Consider the following 13,770-nt stretch of genomic DNA (forward strand, 5'->3'; position numbering starts at 1 on the left):
GCACATTCCTGCATTGCATGGGGGTTGGACTAGATGATCCTTAGGATCCCTCCCAAACCTATGATTCTATGATTCCATGATCCATTAACAACATCCTCTGGACCATTCACACAAAATTCAAACAAAATGATATGAGCATTTTTAAAATAGTAAAACCAGCACAGTAAGATTGACATAAACAGCAGCAATAAGTGCATAAAATCTTTTTGGAAACAACATATATAACTCAACCAGAAACAATTTGTTTCATGGATCAAAAGATGGTTTTAAAAGAGGGTTAGACAAAATAATGGAGGAAATGGCTATCGATAGCTATGTTCTGCTTCTATCATTGAACACAGTGTGGCTCTGAAAATTGAAGGCCCCTGCTAAGCTTAGGTCCTGCTAGCAGGATTCCTAGGGTATCTGGCTAGCCACTATGAGAACAAGATGCTGGGCCAAATAGGCCCCTTAGGCCTGGTCCAGCTGCAGGGCAGCTTTTATATGGAAGTTGTTGTTGTTGTTGTTTATTTTCCCCAGACATAGAACTCAAGGCAGCTTACAGATGGTAAAGAATAAGAGTTTATAGTATTTGTAGACTGCTTTGGGGGAAGAACTCACAAAGTGGTTTACACAGTGCTTTCCCCCCAAGAAAAATAGGTGCCAGAACTCACATTAAAGTAGCTCACTTGGTTAGAGCATGGTGCTGATACTCCCAAGGTGGTGGGTTTGATCCCCTTATGGGACAGTCACATATTCTGGCATTGTAGGGAGTTGAGTTGTTACTGCTTCTTCTCGCCCCTGCTCAGATGACCCGGTGGTGGTGGATAAGGGGGAGGGAGGGGCCCCCATGGAATCTGGAGGGTGATAGTCCCTCAAGCTTCTTCCTTCTCCATTCTGCTCACGGCAAGATGGTTCTTCATTTCTCCCAGGTGCCACTTTCACTCTTCCTTCAAGATCAGAAAGGAAGGCAAAGAGTAAAGGTAAAGGACCCCTGGATGGTAAAGTCCAGTCAAATTCGACTATGGGGTGTAGTTCTCATCTCCATTTTCAGGCCAAGGGAACTGGTGTTTGTCCATAGACAGCTTTCCAGGTCATGTGGGCAGCTTTCCAGGTCATGTGGCCAGTTCTGTGTACCAGGTGCTTCTGGTGCACAGAACACACTGACAAGTGCCAGAGCACACAGAAACACTGTTTACTCTCCCACCACAGCTGTACCTATTTATCTACTTGCACTGGTATGCTTTTTAACTGCTAGGTTGACAGGAGCTGGGACAGAGCAATAGGAGCTCATCCCATCATGCGGATTCAAACTGCCCAAGAGGTTTGATGGTTTAGACCACAGCGCCACAGCATCCAGCAGGGTACCAGACTTGATGCAAAAGCCTCTGTTGTTCCCCTCTGTTCTGCCAAGCAAATCTGCAGATGGAATTATGGCTCACCCTGAGTTTGCTCTCAGAGTCTTGCCATGGAGAAAGTGCTGCCTTTCTCCACCCTTCAACTTGCCGCCACCAAGTTCTTGTTGGGCTTTTGACTGATACAATCAAACACAACAATTCTTTATCATGACTCCATCTTAACCACAAGGCAAGTTCAAACCCCAGTTTCACATCAGTTCTGCACGATTGCTGCTCTCACAGCAGGAAAGTTCAAATGCAACATACAGCTTTGTATTTTCCTAGAACATGTTTGGCTGGAGCAGTCTTAAGCTCATCTTGGCCAAATATGTGTGTGGTGGGGGGTTCGTTACTGTAATCAACCTCACCCAGGAGACCGATAAACAGAGGTTATACTAGGAAGCCTAATTTTCTTTTCTTTTTTTAAAGTCACATTCCAACCCCCAACCCCACGTTTCAGCTGGGTTAAGCTATTTTTTAAATTCAATCTGGGCTTCAGCTAAGCTCTTGGAGAATGCGAATTAAGTATGCCAATTGGAATTGGGTTGGAGGAAGAGAGAGATTCAACTGCCTGCTTGGAATCCAGTGTAAGAACTTGCTCCATATGGACAGCTCTGGTTCTCATTCATGGGATGCTAAGGCTGAAATCTTAGAACCACTTACCAGGAAGGGAGCAGCATTGAACTCAGTAGGATTTACTTCTGAGTGAACATGACTGCACTGTAAGTCTTAGTGTACTCAACAGGACTCACAATTCAGCAACAGGCTGAGACTCTGCCTGTTTACTCAGAGGGAAATCTTACTGTGTTCAGTGAAGCTTGCTCCTAAGTATGCATGCACAGGATTTCAGTTGCTACACCTGACCCTATGCAAGTGAGTAGACCCAATTCTGATGGGAGTTACTGCAGAGTAAGCAAACTAGGTTCACACTTTGCTGGGTAGCAGCAGCCCACTGAATATAGTGGGACTTACTTCTGAGCAAACATAAGAACAGGTGGCAATAAAAACCTTGTTACTATGTTGTTGTTTAGTCGTGTCCGACTCTTCGTGACCCCATGGACCAGAGCACGCCAGGCACTCCTGTCTTCCACTGCCTCCCGCAGTTTGGTCAGACTCATGTTTGTAGCTTCGAGAACACTGTCCAACCATCTCGTCCTCTGTCGTCCCCTTCTTCTTGAGCCCTCAATCTTTCCCAACATCAGGGTCTTTTCCAGGGAGTCTTCTCTTCTCATGAGGTGGCCAAAGTATTGGAGCCTCAGCTTCATGATCTGTCCTTCCAGTGAGCACTCAGGGCTGATTTCCTTAAGAATGGATAGGTTTGGTCTTCTTGCAGTCCATGGGACTCTCAAGAGTCTCCTCCAGCACCATAATTGTTACTATAAGGAGGGGGAAACTAAACTGAAGATCAACAAGAGTTCAACTCTATGGGCAGTAATTATAATTTATTTATATGCCACCCATCTGACTGGGTTGCCCCAGCCACTCTGGGTGACTTCAACAAATGATAAAACCACAGTAAAAGGTCACACATTAAAAACATCCCTATACGAGGCTGCCTACAGATAGCTTCTAAAAGTCAGATAGTTGTGTGAGGCCCATCCCTTGGTCTCCAAGAAAGAACCACACATCATAGTTAAGAAGGAGAGGGTATGGACAAGTCTGTTTCTGGTCGTTTAGGTGAGGAAATCTCCTGTTGCTGAGGAGAAATTATTGTGAGACCAGTAAGAATCTAACTAATTGGATAAGAAGGAGGCGGGTCCTGATTAAGGAGGACAGATGGCAATATTTACAGTGGTGCCTCGCAAGACGAAATTAATCTGTTCCGCGAGTCTCTTCGTCTTGCGGTTTTTTTGTCTTGCGAAGCACAGCTATTAGCGGCTTAGCGGCTATTAGCGGCTTAGCGGCTATTAACGACTTAGCGGCTTTTAACGGCTTGGCAGCTTAGGGGCTTTAAGAAAAAGGAAACAAACTCGCAAGAACTCGCAAGACGTTTCGTCTTGCGAACCAAGCCCATAGGGAAATTCGTCTTGCGGAACGACTCAAAAAAAGGAAAACTCTTTCGTCTTGCGTGTTTTTCGTCTTTCGTCTTTCTGACCTTTCTCATTGCTTCATCAACCGGATTACTGAGTCCACCAGCTGAGACTCACTCACTTAAGAAATCCAAGAATGAACCACCAACTATGGAAGTTTTCCTGTGGCCAGAAGAGTGGGCAAAAAGTACCACCCCCAACTTCCTCACCTTTTTTGAAGTGAAAGCCTAATTCTGGGAGTTCATGTGATGCAGTAGTTGGGTCAGGGGTGTGAATGTGCCACTCATGGGCACACATGTGAACAGAGAGGTGCCTCTTCTGGTGCCCACAGGATTCCCTCCCCACTTTGAAATTAGGATTGAAACAAGCATCCTAATGTAGCCTACAGTTCATGCTTGGTTGTAGTGGGACATGGTACCTTAAGGGCTGCTTCTGAACTTTTCTCTTCCATCCTAACATTCTCATTGTAGATCTGGAAACTGGAGAAAAACACACCTACAGTGGGTGAATGAGTCAAGAACAAGGGCAGCATCTGGTCACAGCTTTAAGGGCTGGATATTGGTGGGTTTGCCCACTGGGGCATCTGCAATGCATCCATAGATGTTCACCAGCCCAAGGTGTACACTTCCATCTATATCTTTACAGTGAGAATGAGATACTGAGCAGCCTGGTTTATTACCACATGCAGAGCCAAGAAAGAGACTTCCTTGTGCATTGGTATGGCCACACCATTGGACTTTTGGATAACATTCTAGCATAGCCTTTTGCTACCCTTTCTTCACACAGTCTATCCTTCCACTCTGAGGAGCGGTGTGCTTCCTGAAGGATGACCACATCTGCTTTCAACATTTTAAACTTAAGGAGGGCATGTTGCCTTTCACTAGAAGAATCAAGACCCCCAACATTCCTAAAAGTTTCCAATGCCATCAGGCGAGCTTGGACTCATGGGGCAAAGGGAGGGGTGGAACATAAGAAGAACCTGGTGGATAAGGTCACTGGCCCATCTAGTCCAGCATCCTGTTCTCCCATTGGCCAACCAGATGCCTACCCTGCAAGAAACCCTCAAGCAAGACCTGAGCAGAACAGCATTTTCCCCATTTGTCCACTAGTCTGTGTAGTGCTGGTAAATACTTCAGCCCATGCAAAAAACTGTAGGCAAATGGGATGACAAGTCATTCTATGTTGCAGAATGTTTCTGTTATATAAACTTCCTCTCCTTCCATTGGCAGCAGAAGCTATTCTCTGCCAAACACAAGGACATTCACCTATTGCTCATTAAAGCATACACAGATTTTGGAACTGATCTAACATGCTTCTTTTGACAAGGATCCAAACTGAAACCTCATGGTCTAGTTCAAGCCTGCCTGCTCAGCTAACACATCGTCTTTGTTCAGACCACAGAAGAAATTAGCTTCCTAGTGTTCCATGCGAGGGCAGCTGTATCCCAGTAGTAGCACCCATGAGAGGTCATTGGACTCCAGCTCCCACCCACCCCAGGCAGCAAGGACAATGGCTAGGGATGACAGTTCTAACATCTCAAGAGAACCATGTGAGCTATTACTCTCACATTACCCTACTGGCTAGTCCATAGCTCCAAGTTATGCCTAGCTTAGATATTCCCAACATGGATGACCCCAACCTCCAACTTCTAGTATCATGAGTGAGAAAAGCTTCTCTCTATCCACTTTCTCCACACCATGCATAAATTTGTAAACCTTTATCATGTAATAATAATAATAATTGTCACCTCTTACCTTTTTTCTAAAAAGCCCCTGAAGTTCTAATTTTCCTCCAGTTTCCCCATCCCCTTGAACATTTTGGTTACCATTTTTCATCCAGAACTATAGACAGTATTACAAGTGTGGTTGCACCATTGATTTTTTATAACAATATTATGATATTGCCAGTTTTGTTTTCAGACCTTTTCATGTTCCCCAGATCAATGTTTTCACATCAAGCTACTCAGGACGACTCCACAATCTCATTCCTGGCAGTCAGTCACTGGCAGTCAGTCACTGTCAGCCCATACCCCATTAGTGCATATTGCACATATATAGGGATGGCATATTTCAATAAGTAAAAATCAGGACACTCCAAAAGTTGGCATTTTCAGCACAATTTAACCCATGGCGAAATCAGACATTTGCCTGATTTACAAAAAAATATCCAGGACGCCATTTTCAGAGGTGAGTTCCAGGACATGTCCTGGAAAATTAGGACATATTGCAGACCTACTATATACAGTGGTAGCTCGGGTTACAGACACTTCAGTTTACAGGTGCTTCAGGTCACAGGCGCTTCAGGTTACAGACTCTGCTAACCCAGAAATAGTACCTCGGGTTAAGAACTTTGCTTCAGGATGAGAACAGAAATTGTGCGACAGCAGCGGGAGGCCCCATTAGCTAAAGCGGTGCTTCAGGTTAAGAACAGTTTCGGGTTAAGAATGGACCTCCAGAACTAATTAAGTTCTTAACCCAAGGCACCACTGTATGTGGTTAAGATTTTTTTGGTCCCAATACACATCAGCTGACATTTGTAAACTGAGAATTATACAATATGCTTTGATAGATAGCCTACATGTGAAAAGAGGTAAGAAAGAGTGCCTGAAAAATTATTGCTAGGAGAATATGCTTACTCAGACTGTATTAAGAATGAGTCAAGGATGTGTGTGCAGGGGGGGGGGGCTCAGCCTTGAGCTAGCAAAAGGAGGCACCCTGTTCTTACTAAACTAGGCATCCAACTCTAATAACACAGGCAGCCGTTGCAGCTGTGGGCAAACTTGGTGAAGCCCATTGTGGCTGCAGGAAGGCCTGATGGGCCCGTCACTGGCCATAGAATATTGAAAGGGGCTCTCAGCCCTCCAGATGGAGCCTCCTCCAGGAGGAGCAAGGGGAGGGGCGAAGCAGTGGCCATGGCCGACTTGCTCCCTCTGTGCAGCCTGGCATGGAGCAGCCCAGCAGGAGCACATGGACTGGTGAGCCAGCAGAAGAGGTACCCTGCTGCAGCAGGCATAGTGGCCCCCAAGGGGGCCACCTGCAAACTACTATGGTGGTGGCCCGAGCACTGAGTGCACCTGGCCAGTGGGTGGTGGCAGGCTTCAGAGAGGCAGGTGCCCAGTTCAGGGGAAGCAGTAGAGGGAGGCAGGCAGAGGGAGCGCCCCAGCCATGCTGCCTGCCACCACACCAACTGCCTGCACTCGCTGCACCTACCTGGGCGCATGCTGACCTGTGCTTGGGTCCTGCTTGTGCATTTCCCAGAAGCACCTGGATGGCCACCAGGAAAACAGGATGCTAGGCTAGGTGGGCCATTGGCTCTTATGTTCTTAAAAGGAGTTCAGCATGGTGGGCCTTGGCCTGGGGTGCATTTGTGGGGGAACCAGTGGCTCTCCCGCAGTTGCTGGACTCCACCCCCCCATGCTACACAGCAAAGAGTCATGGGTTATGGGGGTTAGAGTCCAAAAACATCAGGTCTCCCCATCTCTGACCTTAGCCATCTCCCCCCCCCCACAACAACCGTATGAAGAACGGAGGCCTAATGGGAAGAACACATTCCTGGGCACCCAGTGTACTTCACAGATGAACAGAAACTGGACCCCAGCAATCTCTCCATGCCTTTACTGACATGTGTTGTATTGTAAATGCTACCCTAAATTCATTAGATAAAAGAGCAAAAACAAGCATAATAAGATCCATAGCTAGACCAGAAAATGGAAGACAAAAGTAGCTCAGGGGTGGGGGGGAGGGATCCTGTAAAAACCAGGTTGGGAGTCTAGTCTACTATCAGTTACGTACGATTTGCCTATTTAGTGACTTAGCTTTGTAAGCCTCCCTAAATTGGGAGAGGGGTTATTAAGCAGATGCTCAGAACCTTGTGCCACGTGGGAGATAACCGGCCTTATATAACCAACATGCATGAAAGGGTTAAGCCCACAGAGTAAGCTTACCTTGGGAAGGACTAGGTAATCAAGCTTTGTTCCTATTCAGTCTACCTGAGAAGCTCAACAAGTGAGTTGTTTTTGTGCTGGTTGCTGCAGCTCAGATCACATGGCTCTTGCAAGCCATTCTTGTGTTCCTATACCAATTTTGGAACTTTCACCATTGTAACTAAGTCAAATTTTGCTGCCTGTGTTTTCTGAATGCCGTATGAAAAGCAAATGAACCTGACCTTTGAAGAATTGTAAGTAAACCAATTGTTTACTTACCAAACTTGTGGCCTTTTTCTACGCTTAGGAGAACTTTGGAAAGAACTTAGAAAGGCATATTTTAAAGGTTTAAGCCTACGTTTCTATGCTTTACTTTCTACATATTTTATGATTTTAAATATCTGTTGGGGTTCTCTCACCAAATAGTACTTGCCTCAAACCTGGATCTTGGCATCCAGGGAATTCTCCTTTTATATACCCATTTTTTTCCTTGGCACCAACACCATGTGGGTAGTGGAATGGGTAGACTTTGTCCTTATTAACATGTTTCTAGATGTGCATTTTATGTATTTTGTTTGGTCATTGTTTTATATTGCTTTTATTTTTATCAACTCACTTTTAGACTTTTTGTGTGGTGCAAAGTGAATAATAATAATAATAATAATAATAATAATAATAATAATAATAATAATAATAATATTGTCAAGAGAGTTGGAAGGTTTTTGTGGTGTTTGTTTCACATATAGCTGCTTTGCAGGAATGCTTTGCTTCTCCAGATGATTGCATAAGGAGTCTGGTTTCAGTCCACCATTCCTGACTACAAGGGCCAAGGGATGAGAGACAGACAGATTTATAAGCAATTAGGGAGAGTGAGCCAGAGAACAGATCAAGCAAAGGCTTTGTTAACCAAGGACCTCACAGCAGCCAAAGCCTTTAGGCTCGAATTGCCAAACACAACACATGCATAAGAATCCAAGCACTCACATCTTGTGTTAATTCAAAACAGAAGCATTTAATGTCAGAATGTTCATTTTCTTCCAAAGGGAAAAAAGCTGCCCGACCCCTCCAACCAAGTAGTGAAACAAGTCAGCAGTGCCTAAACTTCTATTGTCAATAAACCCTCTGCATCTAGTAGTTCTATATCTCAGGCCCGGTTGTATACATTTCCCAAACTTGTCACAGCAACGAAAAAGCACATGTTAAATACTCCCCCACACACCAAAAAAACTGCTGATTCAAGTAATACACTATTTTTTCTTGTTATACAATATCCCCCTCTTCTGGTCAACTGGGTTTCTACAAGAAGAACGGTGACAGCATCAGCCATTCAGACTGCATTGATGCTCATTCTTTGGGCGGCAAGAAAGAAAACTAAATGTTGGCAGGCTTTTGAGAGCCCCAAACACCCACCCACACTGGAAGCTGCCTGCTGCATCCCTGCACAAGTCTCTGTTCTGTTATTACCTCCTACCAATGAGCATCTGCTAAGGGTAATTCTGCTGCATGTCAACAGGAATGATTGAATTATCTAAGTCAATCTTGACCAACCTGGTGTCCTGCAGATGTCGTTGGACTACAGCTCCCATCAACCGCAGCCACCAGACCATGCTGCCCAAGGCTGATCTAAGTCATTTGTGCAACTTGATTAGCATAAGTGACTACAAGATTGTAGGATCTACCTTTTTTCTTTTAGTAGGACTCTGTGAACCACCATCCAAAGAGAGATGCAAAATACATACACTTAGAATTAATTAGTTATGAGCCCAATAATTTGTTGAGTTGTTCTTTTATTTGATCAGTGGTTCCCAAACATTTTTTTCAGATCACCGCTCTCTTGGTTCCATAAACTCATCCCCGGTGCTCCCTACCATACTGTTTTTAAAAACATTACTCAGAATAGTGGTTTGCACAACCCACTAAGGAAGATGACAGCACAATTAAATCCCAAATGGTAACCATTAATTGCAATTAAATCCAATTAAAACTATTTAGTTTAATTCAACAAACGTGATGATCTTGATCCAGTGATACTAGCTTTCAAAGTATGATAGTCATTTACACCTCCAACTTACCCTGCTCACCATGGGCGTAGCCAGGATTTTTGTTAGAGGGGGCAGGACTTTGGGGGGCAGGACTTTTGCTAAGGGGGCAGAACCAATGTGAGTGGTCAGTTAGTTAAGTATTTCTATTATTTTGCTTGATGGGGGGGCAGCTGCCCCTCTGCCCCCCTTGGCTATGCCCATGCTGCTCTCCCTATTACTTCTAAGTGCCCCACTGGGGAATCCCACTGCCCTCCCCCCAGGAGGTGGCACTGCACCCAACTCTCTTGGGGAGAAAAGGTGTCTCATTTTGTTAAACAACTAGGAGTAACTCAGAATTATTCCACCCCCCTCCCCCAACAAAAAAACTTTCTGAAAACTTTCCAGGTACTTTATTTTCCCAGGGAAGATTTTTCCATTTCATAAATTCTCCAGCGCCTATTGCAAATTACGTATTAGCCAAGCTTCAATGTGTTTTGGTTTGTTATGAGAGCATATGAGAAGTCTTCTGGATCTAGTCAGTGGTCCATCCAGCATTGTGCCCACAGTGGGCCAACTGGATGTTTCAAACTCTCCTGTGGTTTCCAGCAACTGGTATCGAGAAGCATACTATCTCCAGTTGTGGAGTCAGAGCATAGTTGTCATGGCTAGAAGCCATTGATATTGTCCATGAATTTGTCTAATCCTCTTTTAAAATTCTCCAATGACAATGGTTTGTTTACTGAACAAAATAAGCACGTTAAATTGGGTTGTTGTAGGGCCTGAGGACATTTTTCAGTGCAAACTGAAATCTTTCCCTAATGCAAATTACCCCAAAGACACAAGATCCTGCCACTCCTGCTTCTGTGCTGGTGGCAGATGCAGTGAGATAAGTCTAGAGACTTCCTCATGAACTTCTGCTGCCTGAGGCAGCTGCCTCAGCCCACCTCCTGTGCAGGCCAGCCCTGGGCTCCATAATGGTGCACCAATGCCTAAGGAGGTTGTTGTGGACATGTCCCCAGTTCTCAAGTCAGAATGCATTCCGGCATTCAGTTTCCACCCCTGTCAAATGAACTAAGATTTTGAATGAAAATCAGGGATTGCCAAATCTGCCGTATTGCTACATCAGGAATAACATAGCACATATGATGAGCCTGATGGCAAACTGGCCTAGTCTGCGAGGACGGCATTGCCTAACTTATCCCTTCTATGACAGACTATGGCTCAGGTTTTGCAAGCAGGATATAAAAGTGGTGAAGCCCCTGATGAGACACACAATCACTTTTGCTGTGAGTGACACCAAGGGACAAGGATACAGGCCAGCCAACCAATTGTGAATCAAGTGAAGGCATCCTTTTGCAAGGAATTAGAGGGCTTCCTCCTCAGGCAGATGCAAGGAAGAATATTGCAATGAAGCATGCTTTCCTCCTGGGTCCATGGAAAGGTGCAAAGGCAATGCTTTCATGCTCATGTTAAAATAAATGAATCATAATGTCACCACAAAAGTTGTTCCTGGAACTTGGGGTAACCAGCAAATGCTTCCAGACCTTGCAAATGGCACAGTTAAAAGTTTCTGATGGGATTTCATTGTGGATAGCTGTGATGGCTCTATTCTATGGGTGTGGTGGTGTCACAGCCAGCAGTGCTTCCAGTGAGACTTCATTCTTAGGCACTTTCAATCACTGGAGGGTACCATGAAGCTAGCTGCAACAGCTCAAATGACATCTGTGATCAATGAGGATGACGGGAAATAAATGGTTCAGGAAAAAGGTGAGTGCTCGATGTGCTTCTGAAACAAATGAGGATCTCTGTCGTTTCCCAGAATCCCATGTAATTAATGACAGTGCTCAAGAGAAAAACAAATTTAGTAGCAATACTCAGGTCAGGAATGCAAACAGTGTACCAAGTACAATTTTGGGGAATGATGACAAGGAGGTGATTGACAGATGGCAGAGTATACCGTAATTGTACCAGAGTTGACAGTTTGTGTACAGCCAAAGAAGTGCATGGAACCATCCCAGTCGAAGCCCCTCTGATGTTTCTTCTTATCTGGCAATCACTTACAGTGGTACCTCTGGTTACGTACTTAATTTATTCTGGAGGTCCGTTCTAAACCTGAAACTGTTCTTAACCTGAAGCACTTTAGCTAATGGGGCCTCCCGCTGCTGCTGCACAATTTCTGTTCTCATCCTGAAGCAAAGTTCTTAACCCGAAGTACTATTTCTGGGTTAGCGGAGTCTGTAACATGAAGTGTATGTAACCCGAGGTACCACTGTATAGTCAAGTAAGATGACAATGAGAACTGGGGTAGTGGTGGGGTGGTTGAAGGAAACAAGAAAACAAAATAATCAGAGTGGTGGCACATGGACCTCAGTCAGGCCAAACTTGTACTGTCCAACAGTCTCCTGACAAGACTAATTGAGATCAGTTCGGGTAAACAAGATATTAACAATAGTAATAAATACATGTGCCTTTGATTCAGTCTTACAGATATTCTGTGCCAATCAAATGTAGGAATTTGTGGACAGTGTGAATGAGTTTTCTTTGGGCAACAAAGCATCAGGCATAGTGAGAAAGGGTGTGCCTGCTCATACATATAAAAGAAGGGCAAGTTCTTTGTATCTGGCAGATTTATTCCACCATGAATCATTGCCAGGTGGTATTGCTAAAATCAGCTGTGAAACTGCAGAATGCAGCTTGGTTACCGGAATTATTGCTAAATTTTACAAGCGTGAAAGAAGGTAGCAAATGTCCAGAGCAGCAAAGGGCAGAGTACAGCCAAGCCACACTCATCTACCAGGACTGGAACTAGAAGAACTGGAGGTGTTATTGGTGGAGGTCACACAGGATAAATACTGTTGCTGCCACCATAAGAAAAGGGCTACAAGAAGAATGCCAGCAGAATGCAAAGGTGACAGAAGCAGAAGAACTGTGAAATCCTTCTCTCTGTAGAGGTTACCCAACCTAATGACAAGAATCTGCTTCAGTGTATTGTGCAAATTGGAAAGACACCAATCCAGGCAAAACTAGGTGATGTGACATATGTTCTTAAGAGGTGCTGTGGGCTTCTTGAGGAACTGGTAACACTGATCAGTGTGAACACCATGGAGCATTATGGGGCTCATTGTCAGAGACATGATGACATGTGGGAGGAATATGATGACCTAAGGAACAATAAGTCATTATGCAGCAAATACAAATAATTTGGCACCTGCTGATTTACAGTGCATAGAAACATAAAAGTTTGGTAGAGGCTGCTGCAAAAACAACTGCAGAATTATGGCACAGGTTTAGAGTAGATCAGACACTGTTGGATTTCAAGTGGTGTAAAATAGGAATTCCAGTTTGATATATCAATTACTTCATTTTGAGGGCACTGACAAATGACTGAAATATTCAGCACAGGTTTGGAATGACTCAGACAAAATTGAATTAATTGCTTTAATTGCATTATGTATCATGCAATTTTGGTGGCGCTGCAAAAATCTGGCATAGGATTGGAGGGGATTACAAATTTGGGGGGTTCATAGTCAACACAGCTCCATGCCACCAAAAATTGCGGAAGTTCCTTCAGTTTTTGAAGCAGGGGTAGGAGAAATATAGGGAGCTAGAATTAGTATACACAAACACCTCAAACAACCCCTGGCCATTTTAACAGTAAAGTAAGACAGCTGTAAAAGGCAACTGGACAAATGTCAGCCCTCCCCTCCCCTCTGGGGGCAGTCACTCCACCAGACAGCCTCAGGAAGGAAAATAAGCTGAGCTCCTTACATTATCTTTGCTGGGGGCTCAGCTCTATTAGGCACCTCCTCTCCCTCAGCTGTGCCAGCTGGACATTATAGGAGCTGTTTAGCAATTGGTATATGAGTTTTTATTTTACTCTTCCCTTGGCAGCAAGCCTACAGGTCGGTCTCATTTTGATTATATGTTAACTGCTCCTGGAGTCCTTTTGGCTGAAAAGCAGGCAAGAAATGCTCTAAATAAATAAATAAGCAAGGAAGCAGAGGCAATAGCTACATCGCTGCTGTTGCTGTGGTAAACTGCCCTTGAAGGTGGAGACCTTCATTCAAGGGCAGTTTACCATAGCAACAGCAGCAACAAGTGAAGGTTGTTCCATTCATGTTTTGTTTTAGGGAACAGGAGCTATACAGGTGTTTAGTATTAATCTAAGAACCAGAGATAAGTCCATCCATCCTTCCTTCCATCCCTCCCCACCCACAGCTGTCTTGCAACATGCCAAGTTCCTAAAAGCAACTTCAGCATTCAAGTTAGTCTACAGGTTGTGCAAAAGCTGTTTTATACTAGGCTTTGCTGCACATACTTGTGTTAACCATTTGGGGCCTAAAAGGAAAAGAAACCAGCTTGTTTAAAGCTTTCCTGCCTTTCTCCATAAGGAACCTGGCAATTTGCTATTTAGAAACCTG

The sequence above is a fragment of the Podarcis liolepis genome, assembly GCF_965112155.1.
Source record: "Podarcis liolepis genome assembly, chromosome: Z".
Taxonomy (NCBI): Eukaryota; Metazoa; Chordata; class Lepidosauria; order Squamata; family Lacertidae; genus Podarcis; species Podarcis liolepis.